At 31.3% G+C, this 20574-nt stretch overlaps 1 long non-coding RNA gene across 1 annotated transcript; it reads left to right on the top strand.

Annotated features, from left to right (window-relative positions):
• The first annotated feature begins 2530 nt into the window (after positions 1–2530).
• On the top strand, positions 2531–18378 carry LOC137826341 (uncharacterized). Its single transcript, XR_011083477.1, has 3 exons — positions 2531–2699; positions 2851–2925; positions 18192–18378. It is a non-coding gene; the product is annotated as an uncharacterized lncRNA (long non-coding RNA).
• The last annotated feature ends 2196 nt before the right edge of the window (positions 18379–20574 follow it).

Below are 20574 nucleotides of genomic sequence, written 5' to 3'. Positions count from 1 at the left end.
CTAAAAAATACAACATAACAAAAATATAACTTAATTAACCATAGAAAAGATTTCATAAAAAATAAGGATAAAAACGTATTAGTAGTATAATCCGATATAGTTCAATAATTATTTTTTTTTTATTAAATATTTTTGTTAGTTAAATTTATTTAATAACTAATATTTATAATAAAGTGTAGTTTTTATTAATAAATTATGTAAAAATACGTGAAAATATATTAATTATATTTTCAGTTTCTAATGAATAATTAAGTTAGAATAAAATTATTTTAAGTGATGGATTGTTTTTAGGGATTTTTTTGTATTAAACAAATTAAATATTTAGTATAAAATAAAATGAAAAATGTTTAGTATAACCTTTTGGTGATGACCATGATCCAACCCAGGTAATATTTTCAATTTTAATTAGATATAGTGTATTTTTTTCTTTAAAAAAAACTAAATTCAACCACATTTAATAAAATATCTGATTAGAACTTGAAAAATAGGTATCACCTGATCTACTCTAATAACTAATATATAAATGAAATATTTTATGTAACTATATTTTTTTTACACCGATTTATAATATTTTATAAAATAATTAAAAAACTTAAAATTTCCTTAAAATTTATTATGATTTGTTTCTTCATTTTAAATATTATATATATATATATATATTTTAAACATTTTACAATAAATTTTTTAAAATACATACATTCCAATGAAGCATTGTGATACATTCAAATGAGGGTAAATTTGGAAATAAGGGATGCTGACATGGCTTTCCTTCTACATCTCTTCATTTTGAGGGGAGAGGATATTTATTGTTCTCCTTCACTTCCCTGCACATCCCTTGATCCAAACCATGGATATCCACTCACATCCTTCCTCTTGAACAGTACATCCATGGAAGCAAACAGGGGTTAGTGTTATTTTCATTATGTTGTTTCTCTCAGACAATTTCGAAATGCCATTTTAAAAACCAAAATCTCAGTAGATATAATATACATATTTGAAAATGGCAGCTTCTTCAATAAATTTAAAGTTGTAATCTATATAAATGTAAGACTTATAAAATGCAATATTTAATCTTTATATCATTATGATTTCTTTTAACGTTACCAATTGTAAAAATTACAAATAATACAGGAATTCAATAAATATATATATATATATATATATATATAAAGAAAATATATTTAACAATGTTAAAGTTCTTAATATACTATTTAACTTTTAAGTAATTATATTGATTAATTTAATGAGTATAGAAGTCTCTTTAATAGGGATAATGTAGTAAATATATTGATTAATTTTAAATAATTTTATTCACTACTTAATTTAAATAATACATATAAAAGTAAGACTTAAAATAAAAAGTTATAATTAATATATAAATAATTACAAATTTTCAATTTTATAATGATTATTTTTTACAAACGAGAAAATTCATCTAATACAATTAATTTTGTGGAAATGTTATCTAAAAAGTAAATTACAAAGTATGGTTATCATGAACGCTACCTCTCACATACATACAAATACACACATAAGGAGATCAAGATCAAGTTGTGTGAGTTGAAAACTTCATCAAATAATTTCATTTTCGGTACAAAACCTCGTTAATTCCGCAGTCATCCCATGGATCCTCCAAACCATCACCTTTATGTTGAATTAAAAATAAGGCCTTACTTAACGGATGTGATATACTCCTGGTTAAAGGGAGCAAAGCAAATTTTGCCAATGTTATTTAAATGACTGATGGAAGTATAATAATTAATATCAATATTATAATTAATATTCAAATTTGATCTTATAATTATAATTAATATAAATAATAAATATTATAATTAATATTAATAAATAAATAGTCACATTTATATTAATTATAAATATATATTATAATTATAAGATCATATTTTAATATAAATAAAAATATTAATTATAACATATTTTTTAAAAAAATTAAAACTTTTTATAAAAAAAAATTATTATATCTAAACAAAATAAAGTTAAACATGGATTTAGTACCTGAACTTTCACACTGACATGGATAGTGACTCGTCACTAGCGTCGATGTTATAATATTATAATATAGTCCACGTTGAAATTCTATGTCACTTCAAAAAAAGTTAACTGTGTCCGCTTGCAAGAATCCATTGTAATAATTTCCTTACTACAAGCACCACCAAGCTCTAAAGTTTCGTTAGGTACGAAAATCAATTTCGCCTTATTTTACAATGACGAAAAACATATTTAATCCTTATTTTAATAATATAAATTATAATTCCTTAAAATATTAATTAAGTTATATATGGATAATTAAATAATAAATAAGAAAAAAAATATTTATTCCATTAAGTTTTAGATGCATAATTTTAATTTCTATTATGCATGTATTATAAATAGTATAATTGTATTTTAATATTTATTTAAAATTTAATTTTGATAAAAATGTATATTTGTTTACTTTTTTTATAGGATGTGTAACCGCACCTTTTCTTTTAAAAAAAGCAGAAACAGAGACCCCCTGCACATGCACAGTTTCTTTCTTCTTCTTTTTCTTCCTTATCTCCATTTCTCTCTTTCTCCATTTCTCTCCTCTCCCTTCTCTCTTAATTTCTCACTTCATACCTCATTTATTTTAGAATCTAATCATACCACGTTGTAGCAGAGGAGTTAAGGAACATTTCTACCCGATCAGATTTTCAAACAGAGTAAGTTCATTTTTACTCTAAATATCCTTTGTTCTATGTTTTTCCTTAGGATTTAGTCATCAATCTTTGTGGGCTTAGTTGAGAAGTTTAATCCTCTCAACTTATTCTATTATATACTGAATTTTTGTTATGTTTGGATAACTTGCATTAGGCCCGTAAATCTTGAAGCTTATCCAGACTGTGGGGAATAAAATTCTAGAAGTTGCTTGGAAAGCAAGCAATTGAGGTAAGGGAAGCTAAATTTAATTTTTTTATAGCACGCTAGGATAGAAGATCTGAATGCGGAAGGGACGTGGTCCCAATTTTTCTCTTGCAGGAATGTTGTGTGTTTATATATTGGGTTGTTTGTTTATATATTATTTAAATTTGTGGAAATATTCGGTTTTGATGATTTAGTATTAAAGTGTTTTTTTTACGTCAAATAGACTTTTGAATATTTTGGATCACTTTTTGAATGATATTGTATGACGAAATGGTATGGAATTGACTTCATACATTTGGGATAATGTATGGACTGATGTTTGTTGTGTATTAAGTATTGATGCCTATGTGGTAACAGATATCTCCGAGCTTCACTGATGATCTAAGTCACATAGACTAAGATATCAGGTGGTGAGAAGCTGATGGGGAAGTTCATGCACACCGTGACATATGAGATGCACGGCTTGGGTTGTATTGAACTTACCCTGATCCTTTCTGTTGGATTCGCTGGTAATCTTTGGATCAGGTGTTAGTCTCTGGTAGGACTTACTTAATACGGGTCTTCCGGAAGACGTTGTTTGTTGAATATCTTGGATGTGTAGATCCATGTGAGATCTATGTGATTGTTTTAATGTTGGGATTTGAAGAAGATTGTATAATTTGAGAAATTGATCATGTAACTTGGTTTTCTCTTTTGATTTAATTGCGTATATTATAAAATTCTATTTTCACTAGCTTACCCTTGCTTTTCTTGCTGTGTTTGAATTGCGATGACTGTACTACGTACACGAGCAGATGATCTTACATGTGTCTGAGGATCAGAAGAGTTTTAAGGCGTTGATTTTGAAACTTATATTGTAAATATTTGTATTTCTATATGTCCTAATCACGTATTAGGAATATTTTGAAAAACTGTAAGCTTGTATAGAAATATGTAGAACCGGTATTGTAATAGTTATATGTAAATTATGGGGTGTTACATGATGAAAATTACCTTATAATTATGTATAATTTTTTACTTTAATAGGAATGTATTTAATTTATCATTTGTTTTAATTGAAAATAGAAGGTATTTTATTTTTACTAATACTTATAATAATTAATAAATATAATGCTACTTTAAAAAATAATTTAAATTTATTAATAAAGTAGATTCTATTATTAATAAAAATCTATAAAGTAGTTTTTAATTATTTTTGAATTTTAAATTAATTGATAATTAATGTTTTTCTTGTAATTTTTATTTGGAGAGTAAATTTTCTCTAAAGGAAGATTCCCATAATATTTTCTTCACAATAAGCCATTATTACCTATCTATCTATCTATTTATATATTTTTATCAATCTATATATATGTGTTTCTTTCAAAAACTTCATATCAAATCATTAGGTAAGGAAGGAGTGCAATAATTTAAAATCAAATTAAGATGAATATGTTCTCTTCAATTCTGTTTGTTCTGCTTGTTCTCTCCACTAGAATCGGTATGTTTTGCTTTCAATTTATTTAAGCATTTCAATTTTTTAAATTTTTGTTTAAGGTTGGTAGGTTAATATTTTTGTGTTTGTGTATGTGTAACAGTAATTATTGCCGATAAAAAAAAAAATTAACAGTAATACTAATTGCATTTAGTGTTATTTTCATTATGTTGTTTCTATCAGACAATTTAGAAATGCCATTTTAAAAATCAAAATCTCAGTAGATATAATATACATATTTAAAAATGGCAGCTTCTTCAATAAATTTAAAGTTGTAATCTATATAAATGTAAGACTTAAAAAATGCAATATTTAATCTTTATATCATTATGATTTCTTTTAACGTTACGATGATTGTAAAAATTACAAATAATAGAGGCATATATAAAAAGAAGATATATTTAACAATGTTAAAGGTCTAAATATACAATTTAACTTTTAAATAATTATATTGATTAATTTAATGAGTATAGCGAGTCTCTTTAAAAGGGATAAAGTAGTAAATATATTGATTAATTTTAAATAATTTTATTAATTACTTAATTTAAATAATACATACAAAAGTAATACTTAAAATAAAAAAGTTATAATTAATATATAAATAATTACAAATTTTCAATTTTATAATGATTATCATTTTACAAACGAGAAAATTTATTAAATACTATTTATTTTGAGGAAATGTTATCCAAAAAGTAAATTACAAAGTATGGTTATCACGAATACTAGCTCTCACATACATACATATACACATAAGAAGATTAAGTTGTATGAGTTGAAAACTTCATCAAATAATTTCATTTTCGGTGCAAAACATCGTTAATTCCGTTGTCACTCCATGGATTCTCCAATCCATCACCTTTATGTTAAATTAACAATAAGGCCATATGTGATATACTCTTGGTTAAAGGAGCAAATTTTGCCAATGTTATTCGAATGACTGATGGAAGTATAAGACCTTTTAAAGAAAAAAAGTCAAGGTAGAGGTGACTCTTTCATCTCAATCCCTAGAAATTGTGCAAAGTGAGGGAAATATGAAGAATTTGGAAGCTAAGTTGGGGCTTTTTAAAGAAAATATTGAAGATGCCAACACTCTTAAAAGAGAAACTAAAAGAGCTTGATGAGAAAAACAATCGCTTTCAAGAGGAATAAAATCAAATGTGTCAAAAGGATGTAAATCTTAAAGTTGACAATGCTTAACTAGATGAAGTGGGATTGGGAGGATATGCCGAGGGTTTTATTAAGGCGATACACTTGGCCTTACATTTTCCCCTTCCACAAATGTAAACCAATTTATTTTAGAGAAAAATGTTGTAGATAGAAACTTGTTGATCCCTAGAATATGTAATATATGTTTTTTATATTATGTATTCACTATGTTTATAAAGTTCCTTTTTTCCTTGAGAATAAATTGCATTAATTTCACAATGTTTTAATCTTGAATTAACTTTTTTTATCCGATGATCGTTTAACCTCGGAGAGTCTTTTTATTTTGACCATTTGGTCATGTAGTACTAATTATTTGAAAAAACATGACTTTAGACAACTAGAAATAAAATGAAAATGCAACCAATATAAACAATTTTTACAAAATGCAAATGAAATAAGACTAAAAAATAAATAAAATTCAAAAGGACACAAGCAAACATAAAAACAACTCCTAAACACTAATATAGATGGTTCAAGGAAGATAAGCTATTTGAACCGATTAAACCAAGCAAAAAAAGAAATAAATGGTGGCAATAAAACAAAAACAAATTCAAGACACTAAAAACAATGAGTAAACAAGACAGAAAAAAGAAAAAGAAAAATACAAGCTAGAACAAATTATCTCTTGAAGACAACCAAGGCTTTAGATACCAATTGATGAAATCCTAGCTGTGAGTTATTGGTGGATAAAATGAGTGAAAGAAACTGTGAGTTATTGGTGTATGGAGAATGATAATGAAGCTTAAGAGAGGTTAGGTCAACTCCAAAGAGATTCTAAGCTAGACACAAAACAAGTGCTAGCAAAGAATGAGCAAAGAAGACAAGATGTGCACAAATTTGGACAACAATTATTTAATCAATTCTAAGCTAATTTACAAGGGAGCTAGCACTTGTATTTATAGTTCTATGGGTAGCCAAGATGTATGTTTTAATTCTAAAAACTCTTCACTCATAGAAGGACAAATGACTCTCTCTAATTGGAGCAAATCCTCGCAAATTAGAGGTTGACAAGTGTCCTCCTATAATTGGAGAGAACCCTTTCCACTCCCATGAATACAAATGGCCTTTTGGTATTGGTGGGAATCCTCTCCATTGAGGGGATGAAATGTGGACCTTCGTGCCTTCCTTGCCACTCCATGCTTTCTATTTGCACTCTAGTAATTTATTTGTGCATCCTAGATGGTCTAGAGTTGCATTGGGTCCAAGGAGGTTCAATTGTAACACTAGTTAGACTTTTTTTTATTTATTTATTTACATCCAACTCTAATTGGCCCAAAACATGGCCCAAGGAAATGACCTAAATACAAGCCCAAAATAAAGTTAATATTCTTTAGATCCATAAAGTTCATACACATCCTCCACTTTCCATTTGATTTCTTCACCATCACTACATTCGTTAACCACTAAGGATACTGGATTTCCCTGATGTGATTGGCTTCCACCAGCTTCTAAGTTTCTTCCTTCATAACCAAGTGTTTCTCCTCATTGAACTTTCTCCTTTTTTGCACCACCGACTTGACACTCGTTTCTATCGTCAAGTGGTGGCATAAGAAGTCGGGGTCAATATGGGGCATATCTGCGGCTGACCATGCAAAAGTGTCTATGTTGTGGGATAATGTCTTCTTCAACATGGTTTCCATATTTTCTTCCAAAGATGCGCCAATCTTGAATTTTCTTCCTTCTAACTCTATTTCTCATACTTCTTCGATGGGCTTGGGACACCTCTCGCTTTGAACCTCTCAATAGTCGGTCTCGATGTCTGGCACCCCTATACAGATAGTTATAACATATGTTCCCCTGTGGGTTCTTAAGTTGTTGTCATAGCACTTATGGGCTACTTTTAATTATCTATCTTACCTTTTCGTTAGGGATGGTAACTTCAACTTTTGGTGCCAAATGGAGACCACTGCACCTAACTTATTCAGTGATGGTTGTTCAAAAAGTAAATTGTAAGAAGATAAAGTGTTGACTATTATATACTTCATTGTAGTAGTATTCATCACTTTGATGTTCGTAAGGTTGTGCGTACCTCTACATAGTCGTGAAATGCTACCTGATCTCCAGTGAACCCTACAAGAGGACCATCCAAAGTCACCATACACAAGAATAAAAGACAAATGAACTATCTGTATCAATAGTAGAAATAACTGGCATAGGATTTATATTTTCACTTAGAATATTTTATAGATGAAATAAGGATACTCTAGAAACCCTAAACTTGTCACACAAGTAAAGGCTTCTAGAGAACCTTAGAATAGTGCACATGACTTCCTTAATCCACCATACTCACCATAGTTAAGTCTACTTAACTAGATTCATGGTAGCTTGAGGAGCAAGCTACCTTCATCTATAAATACCCTACAATCCATCCATGTATTCAGATTTGCAATTAAATGAATGAAGAGTTCTAAATTGGAACAATCATTCTCTCTCAAATCTCTCTTGCTAGTGAGCCTTTTTGGCCTAATTAACCTAGAAAGGTTGGGCAAACCTCCTTCCCCTTCATTGCACCATCAAACTCCCAAAACCTAGTACCTCTTAACCGTCTGTTGCATTATCCATTCAAGAGCTTGGATTGCATCAGGTGGATCAGAAAACACAAAAATCCTTCGGCCAAGCTAAGTCAAAACACTACAATTTTTTTTCTTCTGTTTCAACACTTGTTCTTGAATGTTCTTCATGTTTTCTTCAATATCCACCGTTTAAAATCAGTTTCTATTGTTTATAATTCTTTTCCACTGCTTGAACATCAAGTTTTCATCGTTTAAATTCAGTGCCACATTCATCAAATACATTCTGGTGAGTTCCACTGCCTAACCTTATTGTTCTTCATTTGTTCTTGTTGTTTCTTGCATTTGTGAAACATTCATCAAGTTTTCTTTCATCTTATACCAATTAATATGTATTGTATGTGATTCCCTTGGTTTATCTTGAGTTTTGTCGGTATATTTTCTCTTAAAATCAAGTCCATACTGTCCGCACATCACCTTACCAAACTGTGATGTTCTTGCTATTTTTTATTCTTTCATCTTGTGTTTCTTGTTCTTTGTTGTGTTTAATTCAGTGTATGTGTGTGTTTAGGTGTTGTTTAGTGTTCCTAATTCTTGCATGTCCATTGTCATGTTGAAATATTTCTTATGTTTGTCACTATCATAATTCATGTGTTAGTGTTGTCTACAATGTGTTTGATAAAATTCTCTAGTGCAGACAAACTGTTTGCTTAAAGTTTTGCTTCTGTTTTGCTTAATTTTTCGTGTGGTTTATCTTGTGTTGCCTAGTCTTGAGTATACTCACTTGCTATTCGTTCCTTGGTGCGTTCGTGCATTTTTTTCTCACTGTTTCTTGAGAACTTTGTCCATTGTTCTTGCTTCCATTAGGTTTCTATTCAGTTTCCATAATTTTATGCTTTACATTCAGTTTTGAAAATTTATGTGACCTCAATTCGTATCCAAATCTTGTGAAAAGTTTTGCTCTCGGTTTTAAATTTTATGCACCTAATTCCCTTGGTGATTTAGCCTGAAAATTTTACCATATCTCTTTTCATATCTTACCTATCTCTAGTTAAAATTTCATATTAAAATTTTCTATATAAAAATTACCATAAATTTTACAATCCAATCTGCCAGTTCTAAAACCAGATCTCCTTGGCTGGTAAACTGTTTGCGTTTTTACAAGTTTCGTTGATTTGTTTCTCTATGTATATATATATCTATTTGTCCTCAAATTTGTGGCATTTTGTTCCTTTTTGAGCTCAGAATATACAATAAAAATTTCAGATTCCAAAGCTTTGTGAAAAAATACATATGGATTCTGAAACAATCCCTGCCATCCCCCTCTAGAATTTTTATTTTAATTTTTTCTTAAGTTCTTTTGCTTGGGCTGATTTTTTCTTGGTTGCCTTGCTTCTCTTTTATTGGCTCTCCATTCGTTTTTTTTTTTTTTTGCATCTTATGTTCTTTGAGTTTAACTTTTTAAATTTGAGCTTTTCTTGCTTTTTTTTTTTTTGGCTTCCGTCAAGAAGTGGGGTGGTTCAACTTTCTTGGGAATTCTACTATGGTTGTCTAGACTATCTACTAAGAAGCGGAAAAGGGGTCCCATAGAAACCTTTTCAGACTACATCATTTCAAAGCAATAAAATCAACACACTTCATTTACAGATTTACTAAACACTTTTGATTTCACTTGTAATTTTGTATCACAGAATTTTGTGTCTTTTACATTTTTGCTTGAGTAATTTCTTTTCTTTTTCGTTGTTTGGAAAAATGCTCCAATAAGAAATCCCACTAAACTTTGTAATATTTTTCGTGCATTAGTGTGTCAGTGAGCTCTCAGTGTTCATTGCACTATCACCACAGGTCTCGCCTAACATTTGCATTTCTTCTTGTTGTCTTTAATATTTTCTTCTTTTATTTCTTTTTCTTGCTTTATACGTTTATGTGATACCTTAGGGTGTTCATTTTCTTGTGTTTAAATAATCTTTCTTTGATTTTTAAGAGCATTTCCATATACACATAATTTTTTTCTTGTTTTCCAAAATTATTTTGAAATTTTCTTTTGAAATTTTTTTTGAGATATCTTTAAGGTAAGCTCTAGCTAGGAAAGTCTTGGTACTTAAGAAGTCCTTGTGAATCACCTCACTTTCATGGGAGTGAAGTTGAAACTTTCTCACTTTTACTTCCTTTACTAAACTCCACCCATAATATTGTTTTACCAAATTCTCTTACTTTGACTTTTTTTTCGTATTCACTCTTGTTATTTCTTTCAAACAGTTGTGAAAAGTTTTTTACAATCAACCATGAGTGGATAATTTAATTAGTATGGTGTTCATGACATTATACATGCTCAAACTCAACATGATATCCGTTTCCAACTAGACCAACAAACCAAAAACCTTTCTGTGATAAAGGAACTCCTTATACAATATAAACAAATTCAGGTAAGTAAAACACACAGGTCTAGGAGTAAATATGGAGACATTTCACATAGACTTTGGGGTAGACACGAGGAAGGGTATTATCCAAACACTGAACTTTATAAGCAACCGTATTCTCCAAATAAAGAGGTATCCTATAATTCCTATATTGTGAAGCAATATTCTAGCTCCTTCTACACTAGGAAGGATTCCAAAAGGGAAGGTTATTCATCTAAATCACACTCTAGGGAGAAGACTTCTCAAAAAGTTTCTTTTGTTGATTCTATTGTACCATCTTACACACTTAAAACTTCTTTTCCTTCTCCCTCTCTTATATCTTCCCTTCCTAATAAAGATATTCTACCTATATCTCCATATCCTTTAAATTTTTATGCTCATAGTTAGGAAGAACAATTTTTTGAAAGTTCTTCCAATGATAAAGTTTGTTCCAAAAATCAGGATAACAATTCCATTGATACTCACTCTTCTTTCCATGTAAAATAAATTTTTGAAACTCTAGTTTTGTAATCTAAAACTTCAAGAAAATTCTTTGTCTAAACCTGAACTAGACATTAAAATAAACTCTTTCTCCTTCAAACAATCTTGTGATGATTTACTTTATACAAACCTTTTGTCTGAACCTGAACCGGACATTAAAATAAACTTTTTCTCCTTCAAAAAATCTTTTGAGGAGTTCATTGAAGAAAACCCTTTGTCTGGAGCAGAACCAGACTAAAACACCTTGTGAACACTAGCTAGTAATAAAAAAAGAAGATCAAAAGTTTAGGCAACTTCATGGGGTTGAAAACTAAAAATAAAAATATCAGTACTCTTTGGATCTATTCTATCTGTTGAACAAGGTGCTTTGATGTCTCCAAATCCAGGTGGAATGCATGAAGATCCTCTCTACTGGTTGTGTGTGTCTATAAGTAGTTGAATTTGTTAATCCATTTCTTGTGATGATCCAAGGTTAAATGAATTTTAATCCTTTTGAAAAATATATGTTATCTAAAGAAAATGAAAATTCAATCTATTGAAATGACTATTCAACCGGTTGTTTTACATTTAGTGTATTTTGAATAAGATTTGAAAAAGCTTGAATTTATTTGACTTTGCTGTCAAGCCAATTCAATGGGTTGACTCGTGATTTCAATCGGTTGATTTTCTGAAAACCTTAACAGAATTCTGTTAAATGACTTTAATTTGTTTTAAATGATTCTAACTGCTTTTGGTTCTTAAATTAAATGCTTTGACCATTTGATTAAAGTTTAAAGAAGTTTTTTTACACTCTTGAATGATACAATCCAAGTAGCCAAAAAGATGACCAAGGACTCAAGAGACAATTCACATTGTGACCAGTCATCTCAGCAATCAAGTCAAGACCCCACCAAATATTAGACGGACCTCAGTAGAAGAAGAACTAGCATAGACTAGAACATCAACTGTTCTTTCTTCTGGTCTTTTTAAAAGATAAAAACATATTTGTAAATAATTTAGGCTCACTTGTATGGGGTCCAAATAGAAAAATAGGCTAGAGTAGGTTCACATAGCATAAAATGGAGTGTACTTAGCGAAATGGGCTTGAACTAAGCCCATTGTTTCAAGACAAGGCACCTAAAATTAGGGTTTTTAACCTACTTTCTAGAAGCTATGCCTAAAGGTGTGGTTTTGACCATGGTCAACACCGTAGGCAGCCCTTCTCCCTTGCCTTTTCTACCCTTCACCCATCTTGCCCACCAAGGCACCCTTTCCTATAAATAGGGTGTCTTGCCTCATGTAGTTTCAACTTGAAATTGGAAGCAGAGAAACTCTGCTTGAGTGAATTTGTGAGTTTGAGTGCTCTGAGTTATTTGGGTCTTATCTCTGGTGGGTAATATCCCAAGTGGCGGCTTTGGGTCTTATCTTGGGTGGGTAATATCTCAAGTGGCGACTCTTGCATCACTCATCTTGGAGACCCTCTACTCCAAGTGGCGTCACTTCCTTTCTCCCAATAAGTTCTCTTCATTTGTTCCCCTTTTCAATTCCTTTTTGCACCTTCCATTCCCCTTCCTCTATGTTCCTTTATGTTGTCTTTAAATTGTTGGTTCTCTTTAGTTGTTCCTTATCTCTAATTCTACTACATCATTTGTCACCTTATAATTGTCTTTTCTTTTTGCCCTTCTGAAGTGACCTTCACACTTACTTAACCACTTCGTCAAGTTCGTGTCCAGTGGAAATCTTCTTAGGGTTCTCACCTTAAATTGCTAAATCTAAAATCATAAACAAAGAGCAACCAATAAAATGTGCAAGTCTAAAATCAACTCACATCATTTGGTAATCAAAGCATGGTTCTAATTGTGCTTATCTTTTTTGAGTTGAGTTTTGCCTTTAATTTTTCAACACATTTCATTTCTTGCTTTTACCTTCAAGCAATTTAATTTCCGCTTTACAATTCAGCACCTTTCTTTTTCTCCTTTAAATTCATGTCATTTACAATTCCGCTTTTTATTCATTAAGCACTTTAAATTCTGCTTTTGAATTTTTTTGTGTCAATTTTTCTTCCTTACCTCATTTGCTTGAGTCTTATGTTCTTAGTGTTCTAGGAGTCTGTAAATCCTTTCTACTTATTTTTATTTTAATTGTGAAGAACTAAAAGCAACTAGAAGTTTGTTTGAGTAGAAGTCAATTTATTTCCAAACAAAGAATTCAAGTGATCATATGAATTGAATCCCAATTTATTTGTGAAAATTGAAAGTGAATTAAAATATGCATGCCAATATTATGGACATTTTGAATCCATAAAACAAAAGCAAAGAAAAAAAAAAGTTAGTGTAATTCACTTTTCAAGTTCAAAATTACTGAAAGGATGATTCTTTTTATGTGGCAAATTGTTTTCATATTTGTGGAATTTTATCCTTCTTTCTTTTACAATTTCTAAGAAAATTAAAACTTCATAGTTTAAAGTTTAAGTAAGTGTCTTTGAGTCTTCATTCGTGCTTTTCTTGTTTGCCTTAAAGTTTTGTCATTATCTTAATTCCAATTTGGTTTAGCTATCTTTCTTTTAAGTTTTTTTTGCTTGTCTTTCAAATCTTTCTTAAGTTTTGTTGTGGGGATCTTTGGTGAGCAAGTGTAAGAGCTGTGTCATCTTTCACTTGAGGTGTTGCTACCAAGTGTAGACCTTTTAGAGTGCGAATCTTTCTTGAGTGATACACGTGAGTGAGGTTTTAAATTAAAATTTCACTAATTGTTTGTTTCCTTGTGCAAAATTATGGCTCATTTGTATTTAGGAGAATCTTCAAAGTCACAATCACCTCAAAAGGAAAATCATTTGGGGGAGCTTGTGGATGCCAAGAGACAAATGACCCACAAAGACGAGGAAATAAGACAACTAGTGGAAAGATTGCAAATATTAAAAGAAGCGCAAGAGAGACAAACTAGAGAAAGTAGATGGGAGCCTAGAAGAGCTATTAGACATCATATGCACTATCGGAGTCAAGAACAAGATTGGAGAGTGCACAAATTTGAAGAACGGCGCCATCAACACCAACAACAACCAAATAATTCTTTTCATTTTGTAAAGTTACCTAGTTTTAGTGGGGGAAATGACCCTAATTTGTATTTAGAATGGGAAGCCAAAGTAGAACAAATCTTTAATGTGTATGAGGTCGAAGAGGACCAAAAAGTTAGGTTAGCTTCCTTAGCATTTTTAGACCATTCCATTCAATGGTGGCATCAAACTGTAATAGACATTGAGTGAAACAAGAGGCCAATCATGGTCTCTTGGAGTAATTTAAACTTATGCATGTGCGTGTGGTTTATTCCTCCTTGCTATAGGAAGAAACTCTTGTTGAAGCTCCAACGAATTCAACAAGGATCTAGGAGTGTAGACGAGTATTTTAAAGATTTGGAAGTAACTTTGACTAAAATTAGTATGCATGAAAGTGAAGAGTCAAATATTACTATATTTGTGAGTGGATTACGGCGAGAAATGCAAGATGTTGTAGAATTATATGAGTATACTTCTTTGGAAAAATTGGTTCACCTAGTGATCAAAGTTGAATCACAAGTTTTGAAAAATTCTTTTAAAAATAATCATAATGATGACTTTTACTAATCATCTGGGAAGGGAAAAACAAATTTCAAAACCAAAATTCTCCTTCCAATTTCTCAAAAGAAACCACCCCACATCATAAACCTTCTACTCCTAAATCACCCACCAAAACCTCAAGTAAAAAATGCTTTAAATGTCTATATTTTGGGCGCATTACTACTAATTGCCAAATAAATGAACCATAATGATAAAAGAGGTAAATCAAGACCAAGAAAAAATGAAAAATGAAAAAAATGACGAAAATAATAAAACGGGGTTCATCACCTCACCAAACGTGGTGAAAATCGTAATGTTGATTTGTCCAAAAATAAAAACTACCGGCACACTACGATACTTTCTTTCCTTCTCTTGTTTATTTCTTCATAACTATAATTACATGCAACATTTGTTAGAGAAAGTTGGGAATATTTTTCAAAATTCTTCTAAAGGTTTACACCTTATAAGAAGTTTTTCACTCCAAATTACCTTTGATCCTACACATTCTCTACAAACATTACATGTAACTAGAACCATACCATCCAAACTCCAAAAAATGATTAAACATAAGTTTACTTCACATTCCACACCTCGCAATATCTTATATGTGAACAAACTAACTATGTTAGTTGCAAGAATTCTAAATTCGAGGTCGAATTCTCTCCAACTTGGGGGGCATGATACAATCCAAGTAGCCAAGAAGATGTCCAAGGACTCAAGAGACAATTCACATTGTGACCAGTCATCTCAGCAATCAAGTCAAGACCACACCAAATATTAGACGGACCTTAGCAGAAGAACTGGGCATAGACCAAAATCAGTTTTTCAAGATTTCAAAGTGTTTTATATCATTCTCAAGTGTGGAATAGGATTGTCCTGTACTCTTTGTACTTTAATCTTTGACTGTACCCAAGTGTATTCCATTATTTTATTTCTTGATCACTTTATTTTTGTGTGATGTGGTGTTGTGCAGTTTCAGAGGTTGTTTTGAAAACTGTGTGGTGTTTGTCAAAGTTGGTGTGTGTTCTTGAAGGGTTCGAAATCACCACTTTGGTGTGTTGTTTGTAATCAAGGTTTGATTACTTAGCGAATTCTCAATGATTGCTGAGGACTGGATGTAGCTCTTGGTAAAGAGTGAACTAGTATAAACATTCTATTTTAATCTCTTTATCCTAACTCAATTTAAAATTTCTTTTCCTTTGATTTTTCAACATTGCTAGTATAAACAACTAATTGTTTCGCAAAAACAACCGGTTGATTTTCTGTAATCAAACTAAAATCAATTTTCTAATTTGTTTTACAATTGTCTAATTGATTGATTCGTCATTGTCTTTCAATCTACCTTCAATATCTGCGAAAATCTTTCATAAACAATTCAACTCCCTCTTGTTTAAGGCCTACAATTCTAACAATTGGCATCAAGAGCCAAGTTCTTGAAAGTCATTCAAGTTTTGGATCCTTAAAACCTTTTTCATGGCTGAAAAACTACTCTTTGGGGAGGGTGCTTCAATAAACTGGCCACCTCTGCGTTGTGGTCTGAATTATCAGTTCTAGAAGGTCAGAATGAAAATCTTTGTGGAATCAATTGATAGAGGAATCTGGGATGCCATTGAAAATGACCCTTTTATTCCAAAGTTTGAAAAAGATGATGCTTTCATACAGAAACCTAGAGACAGAAAGCAAAAGAGCTCAATTTGATTATATTACTAAAAACATCATTACATCTGCTCTAAATTTTGATGAGTTTTTCAGGGTTTCACAATCCGCTTAGCAAAAGAGATGTGGGATATTCTTGAAGTTACACACGAAGGAACCACTGATGTGAAGAGAGCAAGAAAGCATGCTCTAATTCAGGAGTATGAAATGTTCAGAATGCTGAAAGGGAGACCATTGCTTATAAAAGATATTCACTCATATTGTAAACCATCTCATCAGCCTTCGAAAAATCTTTCAAAGGGAGGAACTTAACATCAAGATCCTCAAATGCTTGGATAGATCTTGGCAGCCTAAAGTCACTGCTATCTCTAAATCCAAGGATTTGACTACCTTGACTACAACCTTTGTTTGGTAAGCTTAGGGAACATGAACTTGAGATGAACCGGCTGAATGATCAAGAGCATGAAGAGAAGCATGTAAGGACCATTGCTTTAAAAGTTGTTGGTCACAGAGATGGTCAAGAATCAAGTGAGGAGATTGATGGAGAAACTCTTAACTTGTTCACCAGAAAATTCAGCAAGTTCTTGAAGAAGAACAACAACAAGAACCAATCCTCAAATAGGTATAATGTTGATTTTTCTCGGCAAGTGTACCGAATCAACTGTAATATAGTACTCTTTAAAGTACGAATGTCGAACCCACAGGGAACTATTCTAATTAAGATGTTCTGTTATAAAACTCATTAAGTATAGAAAATAATTTTGAGAACTTTTTCATAACCAAATTAAAGATTTCACAAGAAGTAACTCAAAGGTTTAGGGTTTGATTCAAGACGTAACAAAACTAACTTATCAAATATAGAGAAAGATACTTGGGATTGAATTGCATCTATCTCAATCATCTCTATTTTTGAATAATACAATATATAATACTCAAAAATACTTCTTCTTGATTCTTAATTTAAAGTCATTCACCTTGATTCCTCACAGATGAAATTCAAAAGATAATTTCTCAAACACTGATTCCTCAGATATTTAACAAATCATCCAACTTTAAGAACAAAATTATGATTCAATCAATAATTTGAAATCTATTCCTAGCATTACAAGTTATCAAGTATTTTCGTCTATTTTAGATCCTTAAAAGTACTTTCCAGTTAAATTTAAGGATCAAAATCAAGACTCCATTGATCAGATAGAATCAAGCAATAAGCATGAAACGAAAATACCAAGAACAAGTAGAAAAGAGAATATTATATATATATATATATATATATATATATATATATATATATATATATATCACCAAGAATACATTTGATTAAAGTAGATTACATTCAATCCCAAGTTAGAAAGCACTTAGCCACTCATGACAGCTCCTCCAGTCTTCATTCTTGATCTGGATTGCATAAGAAGAGCTGATATGAGCAAGTTCTTCTCCTATAATAGAGTTCTCCTTCTTCTTCTCTCACTATTCTCTCTCTATAAAAATCCAATCTTTTTCCCCCGCCTCCTTTTTAGTTGTGTTTCAAAATTTATATATTGAACTTTAGCTCAAGCGAGCCAATTTAGCTTAAGCTAGATCTTTCGGTGCATTTTTAGCTTGAGCTAGCAATTCTAGCCTGAGCTAGATTAGTACTGCACCTTTAATCAAATCTGGACAGTTTTGCTTGAGCTAAATCTTCTTGTGATCCAATTAAGTTTTTGCTTTCTTTCTTTCAATGCTTCATAGTCATCTGCAATTTACACAAAAATTGAGATGAAATTTCTTCATTTGTTTCTTAATTCAAAATATATAATCGGATTCAATAATTCTCATATTAGGGTAATTTTCTAACATAAAGCAACAATTAAGTTCCAAAGTGTTCAATTTTCTCAATCATAAAAACTACACATTGGCATTTATCATATAACAACAAGAAACTTAATGATTTTAATGCTAACAATTATACCTGGTTTGGATGTGGTAAACAGGGTCATATCAAAGCTAATTGTCCCAACAGTGAAAGCAAGGAGAGAGGAGCAAGCAAGAAATTTGAGAAGAAGGGCAAAGCTAAAAGAGCCTACATTGCTTGGCAAGATAATGATGTTTCTTCCTCTAGCTAATCATCAAATGGAGATGAAGAGGCAAATTTGTGCTTGATGGTAAATGGAGAATCAGAGACAAGCAGTGTAAGTTCCAGCACCTTAATAAACTTTGAAAATTACAACCTACTTTTTTATGCTTTTAAAGAGACTCATGAAGAAGCTAATAGGTTGGCCCTTTTGAACAACCGCTTGAAAGGCATGAATAATTGGCTGGAAAAAAGAGTCAAGACATTGGAAGAAGAGCTGAACAATTCGAAAAATGATTTTGAAAATCTGGAAATGATTTACAAAAACTCTTCTTGCAAATGTGATTGTAGCTTTTGTGAAAATTGTGAATCCTTTCAAAAGAAGGTTCACTATCTTGTAATAGATAAGTTTTCAAAAGGCCAATCAAACTTTGAAATTGTTCTTGCATATCAAAAATGTGTTTTTGGCAAAGTTGGATTTGGATTTTAATCCACACAGCAAAAAAAGAACAGTTTCAAAGCCTTTTTCAAGCTTATCTGAAAAACAACCGATTGAATTGTCAAAACGACTGATTGTTTCATGCTTTTACTGTATGAAGAAGGGTCACTCTATTAGATTCCACAAAGTTAGGAAATTTTATGTTCCCAAGGGTGTTTTGAAATGGGTTCCTAAGAATTCTAAGGTTCCTAATGATCCAATTAATGTCCATGGACCCAAACTTAAAAGGGGACCAAATCTTGCTTTTTGATCTTGTTTCTTGCAGTTTTCTTTAATGGGAAATCAACATATGTGGTACATGGACAGTGGTTGTTCTAAGTACATGACAGGGGATAGAACCAAGTTTGTCAATCTTCTCCTTAAGCAAGAAGGTCATGTGACTTATGGAGACAACAACAAAGGGAAAATTCTTGGAAAAGGAACCATTAGAGACAAAGAACACCTTCTTGATTCATGATGTGCTATTTGTGGAAGGACTCAAGCATAGTCTCCTTAGCATAAGCCAACTGAGTGGCAAAGGTTATCAAGTAACCTTCAAGCCCAACACGTGTGAAATACGGCTGTCCAAATCACAAGAAGTTTTGTTGATTGGTAAAAGGATCAACAATGTTTATCTTCTTGGTATCTCACATTCTGCATCTATTGGCTGCCTTCTAACCAAATGTACACATCCACATGCATGATCTAAATAACTTGATCTCAAAAGATCTTGTGGTACGTTTACCCAAACTCAAGTTTGAGAAAGACCACATATGTTAAGCATGTCAAAAGGGGAAGCAAATAAAACATTCTTTCAAACTGAAAAATGTTTTTACTTCTAAACCCCTTGAACTGCTTCACATGAATTTGTTTGGTCCTTCAAGAACCATGAGTCTTGGTATAAATAGTATGCAGTAGTTATTCTCTAGGTTCACATGGACATTGTTTTTGGAATACAAGAGTGGTGCATTTTCTGCATTCAAAAAGCTTGCTAAGTGATTACAAAACATGAGCTGCGGTAACATTTCTCCCATTCGTAGTGATCATGGAGAGGAATTTCAAAATGACAAATTCGTTGGTTTTTGAGAAAAATTTGGAAATTTCCATAACTTTTCTGCTCCTAGAACTCCCCAACAAAATGAGGTTATGGAAAGGAAGAACAGGTCTCTTGAGGAACTTGTTAGAACCATTTTAAGTGAGTCTTGTTTACCGAAATATTTTTGTGTTGATGCTGTTAACACAACTTGCTCTGTGATGAACAGGGTCCTCATTAGACCAATTTTGAAGAAAATCTCTTATGAATTGTTTAATGGAAGAAAACCCAACACTGGTCATCTAAAATATTGAACTTAAAGCTTTGATGTCTCTCAAAATCTATGAAGTTTGCTTGAACGTTGGGTTGTTGCTTGTAGGCATGGGTTCTGGGTAGATTATAATTTGTCAATCCACTCTTAGCTTAATCCAAAACCGAATCAATCAAGTTCTTTCAAAAGAAAAGTGTTTTTCAAAGTAGTGAAAAAAAACTTGTTATCGTTTCAATCATTTGTTTTACACTTAGTGGTTTTGAAAAGGATTTGAAAAAGCTGAAATTGGCTGACCTCACAGTAAAGGTCAATTCAATCGGTTGAATCAAGCTTTCAATCGATTGTTTTTTAAAAATCTTAACAAAATTGGTTAAGTTTGGTGAATATCTTTTCCATGATTCTAAACTGTTTTGGCCCCTCATTAAAAGTCTTAAACGACTATTTTTGAGGGTATATAACTGGTGTTTACATCTCTGAAATTAAGAGAGATCAAATTACCAAAAGTATTAAAGTTTTTCAAG

The sequence above is a fragment of the Phaseolus vulgaris genome, chromosome 11, assembly GCF_000499845.2.
Source record: "Phaseolus vulgaris cultivar G19833 chromosome 11, P. vulgaris v2.0, whole genome shotgun sequence".
Lineage (NCBI taxonomy): Eukaryota > Viridiplantae > Streptophyta > Magnoliopsida > Fabales > Fabaceae > Phaseolus > Phaseolus vulgaris.
The sequence above is the reverse complement of the archived record's forward strand: the minus strand, read 5'-3'. Positions and strand labels throughout refer to the sequence as shown.